Genomic DNA, 26,090 nt, shown 5'->3' with positions numbered 1-26,090 from the left:
ATGGTGCAAGGACAGTGCCAGAGGCAAAAGAAAAGAACTCGTGTGGTTGCAAGCAAACAACTCCAAGTTTATTCCTTTGCTTGAATCTTCTTAACAGAAGCCTAGTAGTTCTGACAACCAATACAGAGATTATTCCTATCAAGAGAGTACAAAAATCAACATAGATTACTTATAAGAATAAATAATTGATAAAGATAATAGATACTTAATTATAAGAACAAATAAATACTCTGACTATAGAGATTATTTATAAGAATCAATATGGAGAGTATTTCTAGCAGCTAATAGAGAGAATATAACAATCAATACAGGGACAATTTCTAAGTCAATACAGAAACTGTAAAAACTACACAGAGTATTTCTAGCAACACAGAGACTATTTGTAAGAATAAAAACAGAGTATAAAAACTCTAGAGGGTATTTCTAACTATCAATACAGAGACTATTTGTAACAATCAATACAGAGTATTTCTTACAACCAATAGGGGGTATTTCTAACAAACAATAGAGTGCACCATTATACAGATTAATTATAAGAGTCATTACAGAGCCTATTTAATCAATACAGTGACTATTTTTTTTAAATAAATTTGGAGACTATTTCTAACAATCAATAGATACTAAATATAACAATCAATAAGAGTCTAACAATCAATACAAAAAGAAAAGACTTATTAAAGCACAAAGCCTTAGTTAGTGGAATGAACTAATTTGAATGGGAATTGAAGCAGGCTACCTGCAACTACCCATAGATATCCTTGAGTTGGGCTCGTGTGCTGCTGGATCTTCTGTGCTGGTGTGGTGCAGGCTGTGCCTGAGCCTCCTGGGCAGCTTCCAGGGCTGCAATTTCCCTCTCCAAGGCAGCTGGTGATGCCAAAGCCTCACCTTGCACAATGTAATCCTCAGGAGTGTTACCTTATTGTATTTGCAGGGTGCCCCATGGCGGGAAGGAATGAAGACTCTGACTCCATGTTCTCAGATGGCTAATTTATTATTTTATGATACTATATTATATTAAAAAATACTATACTAAAGAATGCAGAAAGGATACTTACAGAAGGCTAAAAAGATAATAATGAAAACTTGTGACTCTCTCCAGAGCCCTGACACAGCTTGGCCCTGATTGGCCAATGAGTCAAAACAACCCACAGCAGAATTAATGAAATAATATATGATAAATATATATATGAGAAATGCATTTATTTATATATAAATTAAATAATAATAAATGAAATAAATAATGAAACAATCACCTGTTGGATAAGCAATCTCCAAGCACATTCCACATGTGAGCACAACACAGGAGAAGCAAATGAGATAAGAATTTGTTTTCCTTTTTCTCTGAGGCTTCTCAGCTTCCCAGGAGAAAATCCTGGGCCAAGGGATTTTTCAGAAAATATGAATGTGACATTTCCTCCCTGCCCTTGGGAAAAATTCAGTTTTTTCCAAGGGCTGCAGCAGCTGGTTGACGCCCACCACAGCCATCAGCACCAGGCACATCTGCAGGATTTCTGCACCCCTTGAGAGAGAGAGAAAGGAGGGAAGAGCCAAGAGTCAGCCTGTGTTCCCTCCCCAGGAAGAGAAAGGAAAGAGGCTCCCCACTGGAGGGAAAGCTCTGGCATCCTTGCTAGCCCTTCAGAAAGGCTGGAGGCCAGAGGGGCAAATTCCAAAGGCAGCTGCCCAAAGAGGCTCCATGAGCACGTGGGGAGGAGGAAGGGGAGGAAGGTGTGGGACACAGGGACACAAACCCTGAACAGTCAGGTTTGAGGAGAGAGAAGCTCAGCATGGAGGATGACAGAGCCCAGTGCCCCAAGCTGGGGGAAAAGAGGAAGGGCCTCCCAAGCTGGCTGGAGGCAGACAATGGAGACCTTGCCCAGATGTTCCCAGATGGGCTGGGGAGAAGGAATCCAGGGCCCTGCATTCCAGCTGCTCCCAGCACTGCCTTAAGCCAAGGCCTGATGGAATCCTGCTCAGTGTGGGCTGAGCCAGAGCTGGACCCTGAAGGGCTGGCTATGAAGTCAAGGCCCTCTTCCCCTCCCAACGCCCTTCCCTTGGCATGTTTTTGTTCCTGGTTTATTTGCATTAACACCCTACAAACTGGCTTCCTTAGGTTTAACACCTGCATTGGCAGAGAGATGGCCTCCCCTCCTCACCTCTGTGTAGCTAAGGTGGGCAAAAGGAGAGAGCACATTCTCTTGCTGCTCCAAAATAAAACAGCAAGGTGTGCAACCCCAATGACCTGATCCTCATCCTGTATTGTCTCAGCTGCGGAGAGGCAGAAGCAGGCAAGGAGAAACTCCTCTCTAAGATTAGGGTGAGAAGTGCCTCCCTCCCACAGGCCTTTGCAGGCACATCTTAGTATCTTAAGTTCTCTTGGTTTGTACAGTTGTTCCACTCCAGTTCAGCCCTCATTCACCACATTTGCATATTCTCTAGAATGTTCTCCCCTCCCCTGATCCCACTGATCCCAGTTTCCGGCAGTGTTCCACCCCTGCTGCCCTACAGGTTCCCCTGCTTGGCTCCCCCTCCTCTGCACCACTTTCCCCTGTTCCCATTGCCCCTGTCCCTCAGATCTGCCCCTTTTCCCCATAGAAAACCCTCTACGCTCAGTCAAAGTTTGTCTTTGTCCCTGGACTCCCTTAGAGTATTGTCATGGACATATTTTATGAAAAATCCTTTAGTTAGGATTTTTCTCCTGAGGAAGCTTCAGCTTCACCATGTTTTGCTGCTTTAGAGTGTGATTTAGAGAATTGTTTACCCAGCATGTGAAATTGTTTTTACTTGATGACCAATGACAGCCACCTGTGTCGAGGCTGTGAGCAGTCACAAGATTTTATTTTCATTCCTTTCTATTCCTTGCTAGTCTTCTGATGCAATCCTTTCTTCTATTCTTTTAGTATTGTTTTAATATATAATTTTCTTTTGATATAGTATAATATATATCATAAAATAATAAATCAACCTTTGGAAATATGGAGTCAAGATTCTTGTCTCTTTCCGTGTTGGGACTGCCTGCAAATTCAACAGAGTATCAGTAAACTTCCTACTGTTTTTCAGCAGTTGAAACTGAATTAGAATAGCAAGGAGAAGGAAGTTACCTCTGCTTTTCAGCCTTATCTCCAGTCTCTGTTTGTAATGATTGCTGTAGATTTCAAGAATGCAAGTTTTTTATTAATCACTGGTCTTTAACTGACTTACATTTACATTCAGAGATTAATGCAGTGGCCTTTTTTTTTTTGCTGTTTGATACTTGACTGTTATAAGTAATCTAATTAAATCTTCTGTATTTGTTTTTTGTGTTGCATTAGAGGAACTCATTCATTTGTGGTTTTTTTGTTTGTTTATCAAATTGTAATAAAACTCTACAGACACTTGGCACTGCAGCATTTAGCATGTTACATCCCATCACATATAGAAATGGTCTAATAAACAATTAAATTGTAGCAAAAAATTGCAGAATTAGAGTTGAATAAGGTAGGCACCCAAAATTTAGAAATACAGATTTGCTAATTATGGAAAACCTCAACTGAAATTTCCAACAGGTTCTCTGAAAATGAGATCTAGCTTTAATTTTTTGAAGGAACCACTGTCAAATTTTCAATTTTGTGAACAATATTTGTGATTTTATTGTGATGCTTTTGCAGGAAAAAATTCTTACTGCAAAAGTTTTATTTATTTAAAAATATTATTTGCCATCAAAGCCTTTTTTTGCTAGATCCTAAAATGTAGCATGGAAAACATACAGGTATTTTAAGGCAGTAATTAATCATACAATTGATATCAGGACCTGTCTAACATTTGTTCTCTTATTCCAATAGCTGCTCCCCAACTTCCATCTCAGGTGATGGAAAAAATGTTCTGTTCAACCATCATCAATGAGCTCTCTGTCACTAGGCTTAATCCACATATGGGATTTTTTAAATATTTTTTTCTTTCTTTTCTTGTGTATTTCATGTCCTTTTACTCCCACATTATTGCCTTAATGATTTTTTTAATTTCTGGGTGACTGTTAGGAATTGTCTGCCATTAGACAACATCTCACTTTCAATATTTAAAAACCACAAAAACTTCTGATGTAAGTATTGTTGACTATTAATTAAAAGTAAATATATAGGTTGCTCATATTATTGTTTTGTAATAAATGGAGAAGTTGCTCCTTCCTTATGTAATGAACAGCTAGGTAAATTCAGTGTATTGCCCTCCTCAAGGGCTACTGAACACTAAAATTGGCCAAAAAAAACCTGGGAAGCTGTGTACCAGGTTAATTTGTGTCAAAGCATGACAACTGAGACACATCATCTTGTAGGAGGTCTTGCACATCTTCTTTTGGAAATTTATAGATCCTGTGGAGGTGTTTTTGAGATTGGAATGAGGAAGAAACAGGCATAAAAATAAAACATTTTTAGCAGTTCCCAGTATATTGCTCTTGTCACTACTTGTTTTATTTATGAGCCTATTGGACCCAAATACATACTCACTCTTACCTGTGACAAACTGACAAGTGGGATATAAAAATGAAAAGTTTTTTCCCTTAGCTGGTGGCTAAGGAATCATTGATCTTCTCTAAACTAACATTAATCTTGGAAAGGCAGCAGGAGGCTTATAGGTCTTCCATGGACTTTGAAAGAGGTAAATTGGAAAACAAACAAAAAAAACCCTCTTTTGTCCATATTCCTTATTGTTGGGAATATTTCATGATACTGTAGTTGCCAGCTGGTCATAACTTATAGTTCATTAAAGTTTTATGCTTGAATCATAACTATACACTCTTTAAAATAATTAACTTAGGCAGGGCTCTACGACATAATTGATTAGAAAACTAAACTTCCTTTGCTGCCTGTGTCATTAATAGAAGCTCTCAGGTGATGAACTCTTAGACAATCCTCTGAAATGTTCCATGTAACAATCATTAGTGAGAAATTCCAAAACAGCAACAGACAGGATCTTATTTTCTTGGCAGATCAGGTAATTTAAAAGACTACAAATGTATATATTTTTAGCTTTCTTAAATCAAAATATCAGGACTTGGGAGCATGATATGCAGACGTTTGGGGGTGTAGGTTGTGTGTTTTTATTTCCACCTCATCTAAATTTTTCTTCTGCATTTCCCATCCTCAGTTCTGCAGGAAAATTTTATGTAACCTGTGATGGCTTATTTGTTGCTATGAAGAAGGACCTGAATTGCTAAAACTCAATTTGGATTCCAGCTAGGACACAGTCTTTTTGAAGAAACTGTGTTAGTATTTTAAATTTTATAAAATGAGTTTATACATGGTTGATAATTCCTTATTACACAGTAAACCCATGGACCTTGCTTTTTATCTCAAAACTCCCCTAGAACCTGGCAGTAAATGCAAGAATTTTGTGTCTTCTTGCCTCTACAATAAAAGCAAACCCCCTTTGCCAGCCCCCCAGTCTATCACATTGCCATAAACAGACTTTGCAGTTTAGCAACTTCCTTTCTCTCTGGTTAGTAAAACGTGTAGGAAGAAACAACTTGTTCTTGTGCAACTTGAGAACAATTTCTGAACGCTGATGTTTTTATCTGACAGATCAATGAAGCATCTTACTGCCATTTATCTGCTCTTTCCTGTCCACTAATGCCTGTGCATGTAGAAAGGGTTTTTCACCATATATCTGTGCTCTTCCATCTTTCTGGAGGCATTCACCAGCCCCCTCACAGCCATGTCACCATTGCTACAGCACATGGACATCTCCTGATAAAAATCTGGACATGCAAGCTGTGTGTCAGAAGAGTGGAAAATGACTGACAGTGAATAAAATGTCTTTCACTGTCCATCTTTGGCCCTGCTTTTTGGAAATATTGTCCATTTGGTTGCAGCTTCACCTCCATCACTGAAGTCTTGCTGATCTTTTATAAATATCCTTTTTTGATATACTTTAAGGTTCTGAAATTCACCATTTACTAAGACTTGGCTATCTTTGTTATTTTTGAGTGCCAGTTCAGAATGGGAGTTGGTTTTCTTTTTGTGGTAGTCCTGATTCAGATGGAGGGGGTGTCTCAAAACCCCCCTGAAGCTGTGCTACATCGAGGTGCTGTGGTTCTTGATCCAAGGGAACCAAAGCCTGAACCATTCCTGAGTTTAACTTTGCAAATGGAATCAAGCAGCTTTTGGAGAAGTCCAAGTTCCCCAATTTACCCTCTTTTAAGCAGACACAGAACTTCACTGCTCTCTCCAAACTCCTGGAGGGAGATTGAAGCCTGGGCACCTCTCTTGGGTAATGAGAAACTGGACAGAAGGAAACGGCCTCAAGTTGTGCCAGGGAAGGCTGGAATTGAGAGTTAGGAAAAATTTGGGTCATGCATTGGGATGGTCTGCCCAGGGAGGAGGTGGAGTCACTGTCCCTGGAGAGGTTTGTGTCACATGTAGGTGTGACACCTGGGGATGTGGTTACTGGGGTTGGCAGTGCTGGGTTAATGATTGGACTCAATGATTTTAGAGGAGTTTTCCAACCTTTTTATTTCACGTTTGAATTTTCCATTTTTCTCATCTCTCAGGCTGTTCTGGTGATTAAATCGTACACTATGATGAGTTCAAATTAAGAGTTTAAATGTTTTCAGTGTTGGCATGATTATTCAGTAAATTATAGATAAAACAATGTATAGAATGTATGCTGTAAGGTACCAAGTCATCTAATCCTCATTATGAATGTAGTATATTCAGCCATATGCAATGACATGACTGGATAAAGAAAGAAAAGTTTATAATTACAGCATGCTTTTCCATGATGAACAGAGGCTCCAATATCATTCTGGAAATGTACATATTATTAGTTTCCATTGTTCATACATGAACAAAATATTTTATTGCTAGGGGAATTAAATTCTTTTGACTTACTAATTTGGAGGAAAATTTTGAGAGCTGATAGGATTTTCTTTCAATTATGAAGCACATATAATATTCCAAATGTGAACTGTGACTTCTATAGGGAAAGAAAGATGAAAAGATCAGTTTTGCATGGCTGGAAATTTACTTGATACTAAAACTTAATGGATGAAGACACTTACAACAGTATGATTTCCCATCTTTTATTCATGTACAATTTTACCAAAGTATTCCCATCAGCCTGCTATTTTCATTTCCCATATATTTACATATACTTTCTCAAATAATGTAAAAATCTCTGGAAAAAAAATTGCTAAATTTCTTTTTTTTGAGAGCAAGAAAATCAAAGTGAAAGAAAAGAGCGTCAAAAGTTCAGCTCTGGTATAACATATCAAAGAAATTTCTGGTATAAAATATCAAAGAAATTAAAAGCTGGGGAGGCTGCTAGGTTTTAGCTCTGTATTTTTTATGTCTTTGTATTTCAGATCACTTATATTGGAGCACCTTTGATTCTCAGTGAGTTAAGAGCAGAACCTCTCTCCATATACCTCATTATGGGCTCATAGATTCCTATTTCTAAATATTTGAATATTTTGCACTCCTAGGACTATCTGTTAATGAACAGACTGTACAAGAAGAGCAAACCAGCACCTCATGGCAGCACATTGGTCAAAGGAAAAGAATCAATTACATATTCTGTGCTGGGAATGTCCCTTCATGGTGCTCTTCTGAAAGGGAGGAGAGGCAAAGTTAATTCACTGAATAATGTGTTGCAAGTGTGTGAGTAATCATTTAAAGGGAAAAAACCCTAAATTGCATTCATGTGGTCACTTTGAGGGCCTGAGAAGGGAGGGCAAAGCATCACAGTAGTTATTTGTTGTTGTGCAGAGACACAAACACACCTGGCAGAGAAAAACAGTAACAGGGAGTGATCTTTGCCTTGGGGCACACAAGCAGCTGCATGTCCATCACCTGGTGACTTCTGGTGGGGCAGGATGAGGCCAGGGGCTCAGAAAGAGCCCAGGAGATGGTTTTGTTTCAGAAATAAAATGCTTCTTTCTGCAGTCTGCAGTGAACATCCTAAGAACATCCTAAGAATCCTTCTCTGCCTCAAGAAGAAGGAGGTGTGTGGTTCTGAGGTGCTAAATGAATGTTGGACCAGGGTTATTTTGAGTTCTATAAATAACTGGTGAAAGGCACAGGTGTTGGAGAGGAAGTTTGGTGTAATTAACAGATCAGCAAATGTCTGTATTCAAAAAGGAAGGGTGTTCAGTGGGAAAGGTTTTTTTTTACAACCATTTTTATACCCTGGGAAGGAGGTGGAGATGGGTGGAACAAGGTGCTCATATATTAAAATAGACCTGCAATCTCTTTGGTTCAGATATTCTCAGGGAAAAAAAAAAAGTGGAGAAAAGGAGGAAGCAGCTCAGTGTGCAAATATGAAATAAACCTTTGAAGGTCAGACATCTTTTCCAATGAAAGTCATGAATGGAACATGATGTATGGTATGATGATCCTTTCTTACTCTAGCTTTTAGTCTGAGTACTTCTTGTGCACCAGTTTTGACTTTCTGAAGACCAAAAAAAAAAATCTGATTGTTGATGAGCATAAAATACTGTGCTGGACTTAGAGAAAGGTTAATGTGTTACGGTGTTAAGCACTCTGAAATTGTTCAGTTATATATAAACCACACAGCATAGTAAGTGTGAGTTTTCATGCCACATGTCAATTCTCACTTCCTAGGCTGTGACTGGAATTTTATATGAGTACAGCTGATTATTTTGAAATAATAATTGTCTATTTTGTAATATTGTAAAACAAGATTTTCAAGGGGAAAAACAAAGCTCTTTACCGTATGAATTGCAAAACTTTTCCAGATCCACCTGGGTTTCTTGGATGTTTTGAAAACAAATTTATAATGATGAGAGGATTATTTGGGATAGTACATGTTGGAATTCAGCAATTGTATATCAGTGAGATCCAGGGAAGACAGAACAGGCCCCTAAGGTGACTTAGGGTGAGTCTGGAAGCTGAAAGAGTTTGGCTGCCTCACTGTGTGATAGTTCTGTTCTGTCACAGATGAGTTACTAAAGTAACCTTGAGCTTATTGGTGTTCTTTAAATGGTCCAGGTCATTAGAGCTCAGCTGGTAGTCTCACTGTTGTTTGCATCAAGTTCATTTGCTTGCTTTTATAAATAGAATTTTTTTTTTATTTTAAGGCATTTATTTGTGGCCCCTCTTTTTTTACATGATCATTTTCCAGGCATGCTACTCACAATTGGTACAAAGGTAGATCAGATTTTGGCCTAACTAAACATAAGAGATTCTTTTACCAAGAATTTCAAAAGAACAAAGTCTTTAAAAATTGCAGAAAAACATTCCTTTACATGATGTCATAATTTAAAACAAAATGAGAAATTAATACTAATTATTACAGTGTCACATTCTGTGGGACTTCTGATTGCGAAAGTTTATGTTAAACGTTTCCAAGAAATTCATGGAATGAGCTTGTCCTAGTTTGTCTTGGCTTTCTGTAATATTTTTGCAAGAGACTTAAACAGTAATCAAATCCAGATCTACTTTGTCTCAGAGAAAATAGGGATTTCTCTTCTAAACAACACTAATAGTTATGAGATATTATTTTCATAGCTGTAAGGTCATCTGACCATGGGCCAAGCATTGTGCCATGTGCTGGGCAGGCAGAACAAAGCCTTTAGTCCACAAACAGAGAACCTGAGGGTGGGTGGAAGAGAAATCCATATAAGCAGGTCTGGTTGTGGTTTAACCCCAGCCCCACAGAGCCACTGGCTCCCCCCCCCCCACCAGTGGCACTGGGGAGAGAACTGGGAGGGGAAAAGCTACAAAACTTGAGGGTTGAGATAAGGAAAGTTTAATAGGGGAAGCAAAATCCCAGAAGGAAAGGAAAACAGGGAATTAATTCCTGCTTCCCATGGACAGGCAAGAGTTCAGCCTTCTCCAGGAGATCAAGACTCTGTCATGAGTAAAGGTGACTTTGGAAGGACAAACACCATCACCCCAAATATCCCCCTTTTCCTCATTCTTACCCCCACTTTATCCACTGACCATGATGCCACACGGTCTGGAATGTCCCTTTGGTCAGTGGGGTCCCCTGTCCTGGCTGTGTCCCCTCCCACCCTGCCAGGCACCCCCAGCTCCCTCAGCAGTGGGGTTCACAAAAAGCAGAGAAGGCCTTGGCTCTGTGCAACAACAACAACAACAACAAGAACATCTCTGTGTGATCAACCCTGTGTTCAGCACAAATCCAAACACAGCCCCACAGCAGCCACTGCAAAGAAAATTAACTCTAGCCCGGCTGAAACCAGCTCAGCCTAATATCACAGAGCAAGTGCAAGAACTAGAGGAGGAGAGACGATGAGAGACCTTTCTGTTTTGGATGGTGGAAGGAAAAGGTGGAAGAAGGGAAAGAAAATGAGCAGAAGCAAAGGAACCAGAACATCTAATCAATTCTTGTTTTGAATAAGCAAAATTCTGTTTGGGGTGATAAGTGGAAGGTGCATTTGAAAAGGTGGTTTTAGAAGAGACCTTATGGGTGTGGAGTCTGATTAAACTGGGTGAGGCAGAACGACTCAATTCAACGAGCTCAGGGACAACCACACAGCCAACATTTGGCAGAGGTAGAGATTCTGAACCTTGATGACTACAGGTTGTGATAACCTGGACTTGCTGTCTCCAGGGTCTTCTGGCTTCCTGCTAGCTTAAAGTGTGAATTTTATGAGCCACCACCATCTGCCCAGCTCAGGGGAACTCCTTCCTGTAAAGAGGAGGAATGATGGAGAGAGCTGAGTCTGTAGTCACTGACAGCAATACACAAGAATAAGAGAGAATAAGAGCTACAAAGTTTCAGAAAACATAGGAGAAATGTGAGAGGAATTAAAAACTGAAAATGACACCAGATTGTATAAAAATTAAAAATAAAAATACAGTCTGACCCCCTGGCATGAAGCAAGAGGAAATTGCTGCAAATTATGAATTAAATGAGATAATAATGCATATCAACTAATGAATTTCATAAAGGTGGCTGAATTTATTTTAGAAATTGTTTTTAAAGTAGGTTATCAGATCTGAAATGTGCAGCTTTGTTTATTTAGTTATTTTATACCGCTATTTTCCAGAAAGCCCAGGTGTGAATTCCTTTTCTTGCTCTTTTTTTCCCTTTTAGTTACAGAGATGATTACAAAGGCTTTTGAAAAGTTTGCTTCCTCAACAAAATATTTCAAGTTCATTTCAATCCTTTTGAATACAAGATTAATTGTTTTCCTGCAGTAAGACATTATATTGAATATAATTGAATTCTTATAGCTTACTGCATGGCTTGCTTGTGAATGTTTTCAAGTAACCAATTTTTCCTTCTGCAAGTTCATCCATAATAAAGTAGTTGTGATTTCTTTGGGCTTCTAGGGATGGAAAATGGGCTGTGCATGAACTGGGATCAAGATGCTCTGCAGCCTAAGAGCAGAATCAGCAGCTGTTGTGGGGAATTCTCTGTGACTGAATTCAGCTGACCAAGTGGGTATGGAGCAGAAGTTTTTCAGAGTACTAATTTCTGTTTTGCCCTATGCTGACTTCCCAGTTCCATCCATGTGTCATGTGAGTCTCACTGTTACTCATCCTTTCAGCAGGAAAATCAAGCTACTCTTGTGAAGTCCAAAGACCACCCAGTCCAGCCCTCACTTCTTTCACTCTTGGCTGTTCTCAGCCTTGCTCCCCCAAAGTAAGGAAAACAAACAAATACCAAAGCATCAGAACCCAATAATGGTGTTTCTCTTTTGACCTGGGGAACGAAGGGCTCCTGTTTACTTATCCATGGATAATGGCCAGGAATATAAATAGGAATATAATTCCAGGAATATAATTCCATGCTAGCTTGAAATACTCAAATAAAATGTCCCGAAGACATGGAGCTGCTCTGCTACATCCTCCCCAGAGAGCAGAAATTTGCAGGGGTGGTTTTGAAAGACAGAATGAGCCCTTTAAACTACTGCTGCAAGTCTTCTCAAGAAGGCTTTACTTTATAACTGCAGTTCCCTTTTGATTAATCACCTTGTCTTGCACATGCCTTAATACTGCTTCCAGAAGGATCTACTCCATAATCTTCACAGAAGTGAGGTCTAGATTTCCCCAGGTACTTCTTTCTTCCCTTGATAAAAACAGAAGTTTCTGGCCTGTCTTGCGTGATCTCTTGTGCACCAGGATGGAGAGTCCTTGTGCCCCTAAGGAAAGTGCTCCTAAAATGTGGCCAGCTCAGGTCAGCTCTGCTGGCTCTCAGGAGAGCTTCCCAGGACATCTCATCCATTCATTATTTGAACAACTACAAGTTCACTCTTCCAAAATTCAGGGTCCTGACTTTGCTCTTTGCCAGACCCGTGTTTCTTGAATTCAGGAACTCAGCCAGGGCATGGTCACCACAGCCCAGGCTGCCTCCAGTCCTAATTTCTCTGATAAGCTTATCCATACTACTGGGCACCACATCCAGCCATGCTCCTACTCCATTTGCTTTGTCTCACACCTGAAAGTCTGTCTTGTTCCCCTGGACAGCTGTATTTCTTTCCCAGGAGATATCTGGGTGGTTGAAATCCCACATCAGGATGAGAGCTTGGGAGTGTGACACTTCCTGCAGCCAAAGCAAGACCTCATTGACAGCTTGCCCTGATCAAGGTGTGTGCTGTGCCTGATCCTTCATTTTCACCCACAGGCTCTCGGCCTGTTTGTGGCTGTGTTGGGAAGGATGAAAATTTGACAAGAAAGTCTCACAGATATGTGTGCTTAGCAGAAAGATTTTTGAATGTAGAGTTTGTTGAAGGAATAGAGATGGAAGAGCAAGTTTTGATATAGAAGAAAAGAATTGCTGATCCAGTCTTACTGGATAACCAAGGAGGCAAAGGGTGTGTTAGTTAGAAGGGGTTTTTATGGCTTAGAGCACAGGATAAACCCACCCCAAACAAGATGTTTTTACCAAGCAGAAAGAGAGCACAGGCAAATAAGTCAGCAAATGCTGCAAGTAGAAAAAAGGTCTCAGAATTTTCCACTGCAAGAAAACTGAAAAACAACTTCTGGCTTAAACTGTAATGTACTACTTTTAGTGATTGGAGAACAGTAACATGAATATGGTAATTATAGTAGTTATGACAGGCTATAGATAAAAGTTAAGGTAGAGATTGGTTCTACTGTATTAAGATGCTCAGCAAAGAAAAGTCTATAATGCATTGTAACCAAAACCAAAGGGTCTGCAGGGCTGCCTGCAGCTGGAGCTGACAGCTGTAGGGCACAGCTCTGCACCCACGACCCTGGACTGCTGTAACCTCTTGGATGGAATAAACTGCATTTTGGAGAGCTGCCTGGAGTCCCACATCTCTCATTACAGCTCTTGCATGGCTGCTCTTCCCAATCTATCCATTCCTTAACACCACCTGCAGCACCTCCACCCCTCCTTCCCAGCCTCTCCTAAAAACAGTAGGTTCAGAAGCAGAGTGCCATTTCAGCAGCTTCCAAAACAAGATTATGTAAACACACAGGGATGAGTTCACACCAGGTGACAGAGAATTCAGTGGTGTTTTTTCCCCCTTGATCATATGCTTTGTCTAAATGTGAACTCCATATTTGTTGTGGGCTGACATGCTCTTGATAAAAAAATATTGGGATTTAATGAGCAAGCATGAGGTGTAGAATATCACAGGAGAAACAATACTTGAATATCAAAATGGTTCTAATGTGAAGCCTTCGCAGCATAGATGTAATATCCTACACAAAAAGTCTCTATAGGTAGCAGGATAATGTTCTTTGATGGTCTAACAGTTTCTCCTCATCAGGGATACCTCTTTTACCTTGTAAAAGAATCTTTGAAATGTTTGTATCAACCTATTTTCATATCCCTTGTCAGTTTTAGATGGTTCTTTTCAGTTTAGTTAAATGAATTTCACTTTTGACATATACTCTGAAGTGTAGTTCTACTCCATAAAAATGACACTATTGAGTCCTATATTTACTTTACTTCAGCAACTAAATGTCAAGTATATTTACTGTTGAAAGTGTTGCTTGATAAATCCCATATCTGAAAACTCAGGCTAGATTGTAGTGCTGCGTGTTTTTTGTTCTTTTTTTTTATCCACTTTCACTGATGCTGGAAAAGTTCTGCAAGGGAAATTATGCTGCTGGACTTGTAGAAGTACAGCTGACCAGAACTCATTGGATAACTGTTCTGGTGATGCCTAATAAGGCAAATAAATCTATTTTCTTGCCCTTGTCCTGGAAAACATAACATAACCTAACAGGTGCTGAAGCTGCCTGGCCACAAATTTCCTGCTGCTTATGCTTGTGTGGCTTTGATTGAAGAATGAAACTAGTTACAATAATTAGTCACCTTTGCAGAAATTATATGTTCAAAGAAATATTTCTAAGCATGCTGCATCTGCTAATAATTAAACCAAGATATTTTACTTAGTGGTTATTATAATGTGTTGTAATAAGAGCAGATGCTTTTTAATGAACATACTGCATTTTAAAGGGTTTGAAAACAAAGCCATGCAAGAATTATGGGTAGTTGATAGTTTTTTAAAAGGCTATGCTCACTGGGATTTTATAGCATGCTTCCTACTGACATGGACGATTTTTGTTTGAGTGAGCTGCACTGTTCGTGGTTTCTCAAATTTCACTTCCTTTCTCATCAACAAAGCTTGATTTTTTAAGAATCTGCAATCCAGGCATTCCTGATAATTTATCTTCCTATGTTTTAAAAGTCTGTGTCATTATAGAGTAGCTGTTGTCTTGCTGGTGTCAATCTGAATTTTAGACTGGAACCTTTTTCAGAGGGTGTGACATTTTAATGCCTTAGTCTTCATCTGTCAGATTATTTTGGTTCTTTGTACCAGGAAATATTCCTTTAAAATCATTCACTTTGTCAGGGAAAATCTATCTGTGAATGACTGGTTTTAAAAAAACCTGGCTCTTACCTAAGGAATTGCATATCTGAAACCTGGAAAGGTTTATCTGAAAGTAGGTAAACAAAGCTGCATGATGAAGTTTTAATTAGCATCTTAATCTAAGAAGCTGATCTTGCTGCTTTTCTGGCAAAAACTGTCCTGAGGCTGCCCCAAAAAATGGATTTCAGTGCATGGTTGATGAACATGCTGAAGTGGGATTTACCTATTTGATAAACTTGCTGATTTCAATGCTCCTCAAGTCAGGCTGACTGTAGTGGGAGTGACCCTGATGTCTCCAAAATATTGATGTATATTTTTCCACATATCTGGAAGTTGTGCTGAAATAGAGGCTGAGTGTATCAGAAGGTGAATCTTGTAGATAAAAATCAGACTGTTGAGGTGAAGGTCTGTTTTGACCAAATAACCAGAAATATGGGAATGTGTCTGAGGGTTTGGTGTTTTTTAATTTGCTTTGATTATTCAAGTAAAAAAATATAAATAGGTATTGATCTCAGTGTGATCCCTTGTGCAACTGTTTATTTGATATTTTCTATATTTATCCTTCTTGGGGTGCAAGGAAGAGATGGAAAGTGTGTTCAGCAACTTGTAAAGCTCAATATAATTTCTGGTCCCATATTCCCTTACCAAAAATCCTGAGAGAAGAATTTGTGGTCTGGCCAGGTAACATAACAAGCTATTCAAACAGAGGGTAGCAACTCTGACTGTGAATAATCCTGGGTGGATTTTAGGATAGAAGGGAAATGTTCACCCATAAATGGTGCTGGATTGTTGTATATATGTATTTAAAAATATCTAGAGTGATGTAGCACTAGATGCTGTGAAGGAAGACACCTACAGTGTTCGGCAGTGTATTCCCTAATTTCTGCTTCTGTATTCATTGGCTTTTTTTGTGTTGCATGTGGAAAGTGGGCCTTTAAGGGAAGGGGGTTGGGATGGAAAATGTCACTCAGTGACACAGGAAATACCAAGTGCTAGACAGACAGACATTAAATACTTAATTCCTGTCTTAGAAATTGTTAGATAAGATTTATACAACCTATAAAAAATGAGACCTTTTGTGTTAGGAGTGGATACTGTTTGCCACAGGACTGGAGGGGTCACAAAGGTCACTGGGAGAGGAGAGAGGGCTTTCCAGAACAGAGCATTCCCCTCAATGGCTGAGGTTTCAGCTGCTTCTTTCCCACACAACTGCTACCCCATTTTAATTTTTTTTCCCCACCATTCAGTCTTGACTGATTGATTTCAGCCCAGCTGAGAAAGATGCTGCTGTTGAAAATATTCAGCAAAATCCTCACAGGAGCCTATTTATTTTGGACACTGATTCATGTGCTTGTAGGGGCTGTGTTCTGCCAGCACAGAAATGTGTCCTGAAAAGCCAGAATTTTGTGTAGTTTATGATCCTGGTCTTGACTTTTCTAGGTAGGAGTTGCTCTTCTTACTTCTGTCGGTAGTTATGAATTAGGAATTACTATATTCCTACAGGTATGGAATCAAATACACAAGGAATGCTGTGCAGTGTGTCCAGTCAATGTTTTTGCAGAGGCTAGAGCCTTGGACATTTTGCAGCTTTGCATGTCAGTTCATTAGAGATTAGAGCTCATTAGCACTTTTCACTTAAAGCATGAAGGGGCATGAAAATGGAAATGCAGAGCAGACTGTGGATTGTTGTCACAATTATTTTAGCTCTGGGAGCTCTTTCTCCCAGATTCAGTGCTGTTCACAGTAAAACAAAAGTGGTTTCTCTCCTGTATGAGCTGCAAATTTCCTTCTGAATAAACATTTTGCAGATTTTATTTGACTAGAGTGTCTTCCTTTAACACTTCAGCATCATCAGATAATTCATCACACAGGATATACAGTTTAATCTCTGTATTTCAGCAACACTGACAGAAAATTAGAAATAGAGAAAGGCATGAAAGAAAAAAGTTAATTGTATTCATTTCACATGCTTCAATTATAGGGCAACCTCATTCATCCATTCTCTTCTTCTTTATTTACAATGTTTTTGGCAACACTTTGGGTTTGAACTTGACCCCCATGTTTGGATATTCTGGTGTATGTGGAGATTTGAACAACAGTAACTTTTTCTCTCTATTTAGTACTTGTAAACCTTAAAGATTTTTCTTTTAGAACAGGCTGTGAACAACCACAGGAGACCATTCTCCAGTTGCTCTATATTTGTTCCTTCCTGGTTGCAAGGAGCCCTTGGTAAAGCTACTCTACACAATCACCATGTGATTAATAAGATTTGAGTTTTGGATTCTCTGCTTCCTTTTGGATGGTCCATCCACACAAATCTTTCAGTCTGCTCTATGTAAACAATCTGGTTTTTCTCTGAATTATCTGGAATATTTTAAAGTGCCTACTGGAAAACTTTGTTCCATTTACAGGCAGTACTTACAAACCCAAAGGCTTTCCCTATGGTTTCTCACTGAGGGAAAACATGGACACAAGGCTTCATTACAAAATGAATGTATTTTTATTTAATCTAAACAGGATCAGATTTAGAAGCCAGAGAATGGATGAATGAGGTTGCCCTATAATTGAAGCATGTGAAATGAATACAATTAACTTTTTTCTTTCATGCCTTTCTCTATTTCTAATTTTCTGTCAGTGTTGCTGAAATACAGAGATTAAACTGTATATCCTGTGTGATGAATTATCTGATTTTCCTGCAGGAATATTTTTAGGTAAATGTTGGTGTTACTTTGATGGGAAAGTTCCTCAGAAATCAGGCAAATGGAAGCAAAATTTTTTCTCTCATTCTTAAAATTAAATGCAGATACCCAACTTTTTTCTTTTTTTTTTTTTTGAGTCAATGTGCTCAGTGTTGCTTTCTGTAAACTTACAGAACTGCTTATGAAGGTTAGAAAGGCAAATCCTGCTGTAATTTTAATTACTTCATATTGCAGCTCCTTCCCAGGAAACTTTACTGCAGTGAGTTGTGCTACATAGGATGTTAAACTACGGTTGGCACACAGGAAAATGATGCGCATTACACCACCCATGGTTTAATGCCACATAAAAAATGACATTATGGGTCTCACAGAGTTTAGGAGGAGAGCAGCCAGTTGTTTTACAGCACCAAATCCTGATCCTGTTAGAACCACTTGCATGGGCTTGGTTCATTCCAAAATTGTGAAATTTGGTAACTGCTCAACTACAGAACAATAGCAGAAATATTTTCAGAATTAACAAAATATCAAACAAACCCCGAAACTATAAAATAATAACCCAACACCAAATAAAACACAATCCCCACCCAAAGAAAACGAAAAGCACCCCCAAAAACCCTTCATTCCTTCAAAGGCTTTTTAACAGATCAGTGATGTTGTATTTAAGAGAGAAAACAGAGTTACCCATCTTCTCCTGCAGGCAAGGTTGGGATAACTTCATAGAGCTGAAATACAGGCTCACCTGGGAAGGTGAGGAAAAGGTGCCATAAAAATTCTTTATGGCCTACACAGGTGAAGAACAAAATCCCTGCCTCAACAAAAGCTTGAAATAAACACAAATTTCAACAAATGAGCAGTTCTGCAGGTTAAAAAAAAAGGGCAAACATTTCTTATTGGTAGCAAACATGGTTGCATATATGTTGTAGCAAATGACTGTTCCCAATGCAAATATTTCTTGCAAAAAAAATCACTTAATATCTCATTTCCCCTCTGATCTTATGCCTTTCTTATTATTTTACTCTTGGCAATTTGCAGTAGATTTAGCTGAGCTCTCCTGCTTCAGAAGCAGAGGTAGATTGGCATCAGTAGACTGGCATCAGTTGGAAAAGCTTCAAAAGCAAATGCTCAATTATTCTGAATGTGAATGGCCCCCATGTGATTTGGAAAACTAATTACATCAAAGTTTGTAAGGAAAAAAAAAATCTATTGAGGGTTTGAAACTTAGCAGAACTTTTCCACTGTGATGAACAACTAGAGTTATTTGGTTTTTTAATGTAGAAATTATTAGTGACTATGAAATTTTCTTCTAATTCAAGATCAATATGCAAAAGTGCAGCATCAGATCTTGTGTTATGAATTTACCCAAACGCCAAAATATTTTACGAGGGTCCAAATGTTGAATGAAACTTTTTTTACAGCTGGGAGAGCTCTGCAGAAATATTTCTACAGTTCCCAAGGTTTCTAAGACTCCTCTAGTTTCTTAGGAAATTTAAGTCTTGAAGATTTCTAAACTTAAATTTCCAAATTTTCTTTAGTCTTTTTGGGGACTCTTGTGTAATGTTATATTATGGGATTTCTAGCAATTATAAGCAAATGTAAAATTAGAATTTTTTGGTGGCAATTGTTTTTTATTTGTTTTCCAAATTTGACCAAACTTAATCACACTTATGATATTTCTTGTAGTGTTGTGAGGTGAAAAAGAGTTACTGGTATTGCTGTGGTTTTGCAAATTCTTTCTCTTTTAAGGCTGGAGTTTTCATAAACAGAAAATACTGGTTTCTGTGGAGTAAAAACTAGAAAGAATCTTTCAGTGAGAAGTGAATTGCAGCCCATTGTCAGAGACTGATGGTGAAATTTTTAGGGATGTGGGAAAAAAACAGTGAAGTAATTAATGATAGTTATGTTTGCTGTAGAATATGTAAACAGAATTTTGCTTTAGAGTCATGTTAAATATAACTTGATGATAGTAATTTAATTTTCAGAAAGTCCAAATAAAGATTAATTTTTGGTATTAAATTATTTCAGCAACTGTTTATATTTTTGTTTACAGGCAAAAGTTTTTAAGTCTTTCACATACATGGAATACAAGTGTAGAAATATATGGTATTTATCCCTTTTAAACAAGGAAGTAGTTTTAGTTCTTCTTAATTACCATTTCCTAATTTTATTGTTCTCCCTTTTTTTTTCTTTTTTGTGTTTGCTGATTATTCTTTTTGTACAAAGATTATCTAAATTCGAGAAAAATATAAAAATTTGGAGGCACTGTATCCATGGTGGTTATGAAAGTTTCACCAGGCAACATGAGCAAAACATGCCTGTTTTATATATTTTATGTTTTAACATTAATTTTACTGCAGGTACTATTGGCCTTGTAGGTTGAATAATTCAGAAGCAGATATAGAAGGTTCTAGTATAGGCTAAAAAAGTGTTTTAACTGTCAATGAAGTTCTAAATATCTTTTCTATTTAGGTGAGTACAAAGAGCAAAACCAGGAAAAAATGGGTGTTAATTTTTAAATGAATAATTTTGTCTAATGTAATTTCTGTTCCATATGAATAGTTGAATAACTTGGGTTGTTTGAGCTGAAGTGCTTCAGAAAATAAGTGTGAAATGTAACTGTGGTCTGAGAAAATGCATAAAAATTCAGAAGGGAAGAAATTTATATTGGTTTGGATCTGCAATACTTTTTTTTGCATCATCTTATTTACAGCTGGCATCAGCCTCTCCAAAAAGGTAAATCCCCTGAGTGGAGGCTGTGATTAGTGATAAGCAAATGCCAGCAGGTGTTATGAACTCTATTATTAGTTGCTTCAACTCCTGAACCATTTCCCAGCATTCTGAGACTTTTATCAAGCTGACAGGTTGCCTGAAAATTAGGAAATTTAGGAGGGATTTTAATAGATGCAGGGCTAAAAAGAAGAAAAGTCTTCCAACAATGGTAACAAGGATGTATATGAGCATTTGTGGAGCAACCTTGGATAAAAAACATTTTGGGAAAGGGCATTGAAATGCAATAAAAAATGGACAGTTACCTTTGACAAGCACTTTTTCAATTTTTAACCACTGGAATAGAAAAATAACTGAAGGTTTCACAGCACTTCTAGAAGTGCCAAGTTTTCCTGTTCTTTCTAAAAGATCTTACTTCTGCCTCTTCCACATAAGAAAATACTGGAAATTGCATTTTTTCCCTTGGAACACCTTTGAGAAGAATTATGCTTTAAAGTCATCATTTTTTGGATAGTTATATTTGGTTTTTTAGAAAAGAAAACTGACTTTTCATTTGTGCTGATTGTCCTTAGCACACCCTTCTGTAACGACCTTTCTTTTGCAATTTCCCTTTCTAGGCTGCATCACTTTCTGACCCTTTGTGTTGCTGGGCCAGACTATTCTGTGGAAACTTTCATTACAGATGTTTTGGTCTAGAGTTGATGTTTCCTTCTTAAAAAATAACTGAATAAAGCAAGGAAGGGTCCACCATCATTTCTATGATCACATTTTAGTGCATTTTAAGCTATACTGGTCAAGTGCAACATTTTTTTTAATGACCAAGTGACTTTAATTTGGTTTGGCTTTCATTATCATTGTTAATGTGAGAAGGCTGTGTGAGTAAAGCTCTATTCCTTTAAAGCTGATTAAAAAAATAATAAAGTCTCCCTTCTGTTTCACAGTAAATGTGTTGCTCAGAGTAAATTATCTGAGTGAACTCATATTAACAAAATGAGAATCAAATCAGCTCATTTGCTAGGCATCTACAGGGAATAAACTAATTTTTGAGCTTTTAGGCCATGTAGAATGTTTTTCATTACTTTTTAGTTTTTGGTGCACACTACTAATTTCAAGTTTCAGTCATAGCTGCCAGGATCAAAACGAAGTGAAATTCTGTAAGGTTTTGCTTCTCTTTCAATTGGAAAGACCAAGAAATCTCTTAGGTCCTGTTCTTGTCACTATCTAAGACCTTTTGTACAAAAAATTGGAAGGATCTGAAGGGGTGTGTAGTGTTTCCATGACTAGAACATCCAGTCTAAATTCACCAATGAATAAAAAAATCACAAGTATCATGAGAACTGTCTCATGTACTTTGTATTTCTTCCTGCATGGCTCGAGGCCAGCAGACCAGTGCTGACATTTACTGGTAAAACTTGCAGGGTTTTTCACCCCAGGTCATTCTTGTGATCTGTTCTGTCTGCAGGTCAGAAATGTGGTAATGGATTAAGAGATCTTAGGGCATGCTGTGATTTTTCAAGGCCATTCCTATTTCTTCTCTAGCAATTAATCTTCTGACAATAGTCAAGCCAAGCAAGTGACATGGGCTTGGCTAGAACGTGGACATACTTGGATTTGCAAGAATTCAAAATCCTATAAATGGATTAGGTGACTGACTGCATCCCACTAAGGATTTAATTGTGGTACATAATTTTAGACATGTTCATATACTTGAACATTTTTGCTAATCTTGCTCACACCACCTAAAATTTATCTAAGTGTCTTTTTGAGGTGGAAGCCAAAAATTTCTTAGCAACACAGAAGAACAGAAATAGTCTTGAGGGTGGAAAAGGAAAGGCTGGATTTGGAAATGGGATGTAATGGGAGCAGGCAGGAAGCTGATGACCTGCACGGGGCTGGGGCACTGTGGTTATTAATTGTTGTGGTGTTGTTGTGGGTCCCAGGATGAGGTGAGAGATGAGAATAGATTCCAAGTTCTCACAAGGCTGATATATTGTATTGTATTACTAGAACTATACTAAAGATAGAGAAAAGGAGACATCAGAAGGCTAGAAAAGAATGATAATAAAAAACCTGTGACTGACCAGAGTCCCAGCTGGACTGGGATTGGTCATTAAGTAAAAACAATTCACATGGAACCGATCAAAGATGAACCTGTTGGTGAGCAGCCTCCAGACCACATTCCAAGCAATCAGAAAATTATTGTTTACATTTCTTTTCTGAGGCTTCTCAGCTTCTCAGGGAAAAATCCTGGTGAAGGGATTTTTCATGAAATTTGTCGGAGACAGGGCACCAATTCAGGGCCTCTGGTTTTACCAGTTGTGCAAAACTGGTTTTATAAGTGATGGGTTTTATCCACTGGTGCTGCAGAGACAAAGTGGTTTGGTTCAGTTTCCTTCAGGAATTTCTCTTTCGTCTCTCTCTGATGGATAAATTAATGAAACTCAGGGACTGGTGGTAAAACATTCTGAGGGTTACAAACCTTGCCCATCAATGGAGGAGAAACTCATCTCTCTTCACAATTAGTGAATTCATTTTACTGTATGCAAAGTCCCTTGAGCTTTGGAAACACCACGGCATCATCAGGTATTTAAATCTTACATTCCCAAAAACCAGGATCTGAGTGTGTTTCTTCCCCTCTTATCATTGTTGCTGCTTTTAATGAAAGGATGGGACCATTTTCAGGCTAAGAACGATTTATTGCTCAGATAAACATCAGCATCAGAGGCTGTGAGGTTTTAGAGGAGCAAGAACTGGGCCATAGCCCAGAGTAGTCCAAAGTTCTTTGTTACAAGGCAATACAGAACTTTCTAACCCAACACACAGTTGCCATAGGGTTTATTTTGCTTTTCTAACCCATCACCTTTATTAATTTTGCTGCACTGTGCGTATTTTTGCCCAATGGGCTTCTGTCTCACATGCACACACACACACACACACTTCTATTATAACTTCTAAACTCTGAGCTGCTCTCTACAACCACACCCCTGCACTATAAACCCTTCACCATCTTACCAATGCAGTCTCTCGCTTACTTAAGGCATATTCTTTCTTACAACTACAGAAACGTAAGTTCATTATTTTTCTGCTTAATATCTGTGTATTTTATTTCTACATCAACCCAAGCTTCTCCCAAGGCTGCACATCAAACCCTCCCGTGTCTGTGGAAGTTTCTATTTTTGTGTGTCTGTCTCTCTGTCTGTCCGTCCGGCCGATCCCGACTGTTCATGACGCAGCGCTGGGAACGGGCAGCGCCACCTGCTGGCCGAACCCCGCCACTGCCGGCCCCGGGCGCTTCCCCAAAGCTTTGCCTGCTAAACGAGCTTCATTAGCAAAGATTAATTAACGTGCCTTCCGTTTTATTTTCCCCTGGTTTGCTGCAGATTGAAAAGCTGGCCTCGCCACCTCGCCGCCGATGCTGTTGCAGAGGTGCTGGGCAATGCTTTGTGGAGCTGGGCATTGAGGGTGTTAGGTGGGTCCCCCTTTTAATTGCAGAGACTATAACTCTCATAACAGTGATGTCCAGCTTGCCTTGGTCGAAACCATAAATCCTTGAGGTGATGTTCATCTTCCTTTCTCAAACTGTTTTTCTCTTTTTCTCTGCTTCAATAGGGCGTGAGATAAGCATGTTTCCTTTATTTATATTCCAAAGCTATAGTTTCAAGGTTACAAGTAATATTCTAAAATTATACTTCAGAAGGTTATTATAGCTGAGCTCTTTAAGGATTAACTACAAGCAAAAAGCAAGATCCTTAACGCTTTAATGTTCCTAAATCAACCAGGGTTAATTGCAAACAAAAGATAGGTTCAAAGGCCTTTTTCCATGCTTTACTTTTCTCAGTTATTATTAGAATTCGAATTTGCAACTGTCCCATGGTCGCTCTCCACATATTTCGCAATCACAGATACACACGTTGCCTGTTTGTACCTGACACGAAACACAGCTTTGTATTTCACAAGGGAGAGGAAAATGCTGTCGTGTTGGACATACATACATGTGAGAATGGCAGAAATCTGACCCTCCAGATCCTCAAGGGTATTCCTGCATCTAATTAATATATTGGAAATAAATGACTTTGGGGAATTGGCCTCTGATTTTAATGGAGAGCTGCAGCAATAAGGAGAAGAGATTTGGATAAATGCTATCCATTCCCAGCCTCTTGGGATTACTTAATAAAACTGACATGTCTGATCTGTGTGAATAGGTGGTCTGCTTTGGAAACCCTTATTCTTTTGTGTGTGATAAACCACAAATTGAATCTTGTTTAAAAATAAAGTCCAAAACAAAACAACCAAACTTAAGGAAGTTTTTCTTTGAAGAGTTTTACAGCTGTACCATTTATACAATATATTTACCAGAGAACAAAGGGCTGTCATGACAATTCGGGATTTTACACCAATGTTGGTAAAAATTTCCAGATCAAGCGCAGTAATAAGCATAATGTTGATTTTCAGAGTAAGAATGATAAAAATCTCTTCTAGTATACAGGCATAAGATGTTTTAATTTAAGAGGTGACTGGAAAAAAATCTGGCAAAAGTAGTTTTATGTCTTTCTGATGTATTACTTTGCAGTTCTATCATCTGTCATCTGACCTTACTCCTGTGTAAAAGACACAAAACACTGTCTTCTACTTGAAGCAAGTGCTCAATTTATATAAATCATAAAAAGAATAGATCATTTATATTTGATGGATATAAATAATAAATTTTTTTGGAAATGTGGAAATTTTGACTAAGTCTCCCAAATTCATTATATTTAGTCATGAAATATAATTCTGGTTGGTTTTTTAAAATCCAGATTGTTTTACCTACCCCTTAGAAATGTGTCAGAAGAATTAACTGATATTTTAAAAACATGTCCAGATCTGGAAGCAAAGGATGAAAATGGCAATCAAACTGTTTGAAAACAAGACTAGTTTTAATATCTTCCAGTTTTAATCTTGGTATGATAGACTTATTCAAATATCCCATTTCCAAATACAGCACCTGAACTGGAATTCAGCTTTCACTATTTTGTGGGCAGATTTATTGAACTGGTTCCCTCTGAGCTGCTTATTTATCTGATTTCCTGGGTACAATGTGTTAAGACATCAGAGGGGAAAATTCCAAGTGCAAGTGACTGATACTGATTCCTGGTTGCTACATCACTGAAATATTTTTAAGTGCAGCAGATTCCTTTCATTTTTGTGTAGTAGATTTATCTCTGTTAAGCAGAATGCTGGAGCTTCTGGAGGCTGTCGGGTTCTGGCACAGAATTCTTTAGCCAGAAATAAAGACTTGTTTTGGAAGCATTGGATACCTCAAGCATTGGTGGCCTTCATTCCTGTCAACAGATTTGGGGCTGGTAGAAGTGTCCCCTTCCTCACACCATAAGTGTTATCTTTAAATTTGAGAATCCTTTTCATGTTCTGTCAGGCTCTGGGTGATAAGAGAGAGATTAGAGGACTTGGGGAGTCTCTAGAGAGGTAATATTTTTTTTTTTTATTTTTTTTCTTTTTTTTTTGTCCTATTCTAAATTTTAAAAAAGAAAAATACTAACACTGAAGTCTGAAATCAGGTGAAGATCAGGTTGGATGAAGTCAGTCAAGTCAAATAATGGTAGATATGACTATGGGGCTAAGGAAAAAAGCAGTAATAGGTTGTTATCTGTGACCTGTATAAATACCTTTGTGCTGTGATTGAAATAGAAATTTGCAAATATTCTGGTGTGTGTGTGTGTGTGTGTGTGCATGACTTGCTGGCATTGCCTAAATGTTGTTGTCTCCATACTTTGATAATATTTTTCAATCTCAGCTCCTCAATTCACAATGACAATTTTTCTAGGTCAGTCTTAAGGAAGTGTGAAATCTGGCATCAGAATTTA

This window comes from Molothrus ater, chromosome 6, assembly GCF_012460135.2.
Source record: "Molothrus ater isolate BHLD 08-10-18 breed brown headed cowbird chromosome 6, BPBGC_Mater_1.1, whole genome shotgun sequence".
Lineage (NCBI taxonomy): Eukaryota > Metazoa > Chordata > Aves > Passeriformes > Icteridae > Molothrus > Molothrus ater.
Note: the sequence above shows the minus strand (reverse complement) of the source record.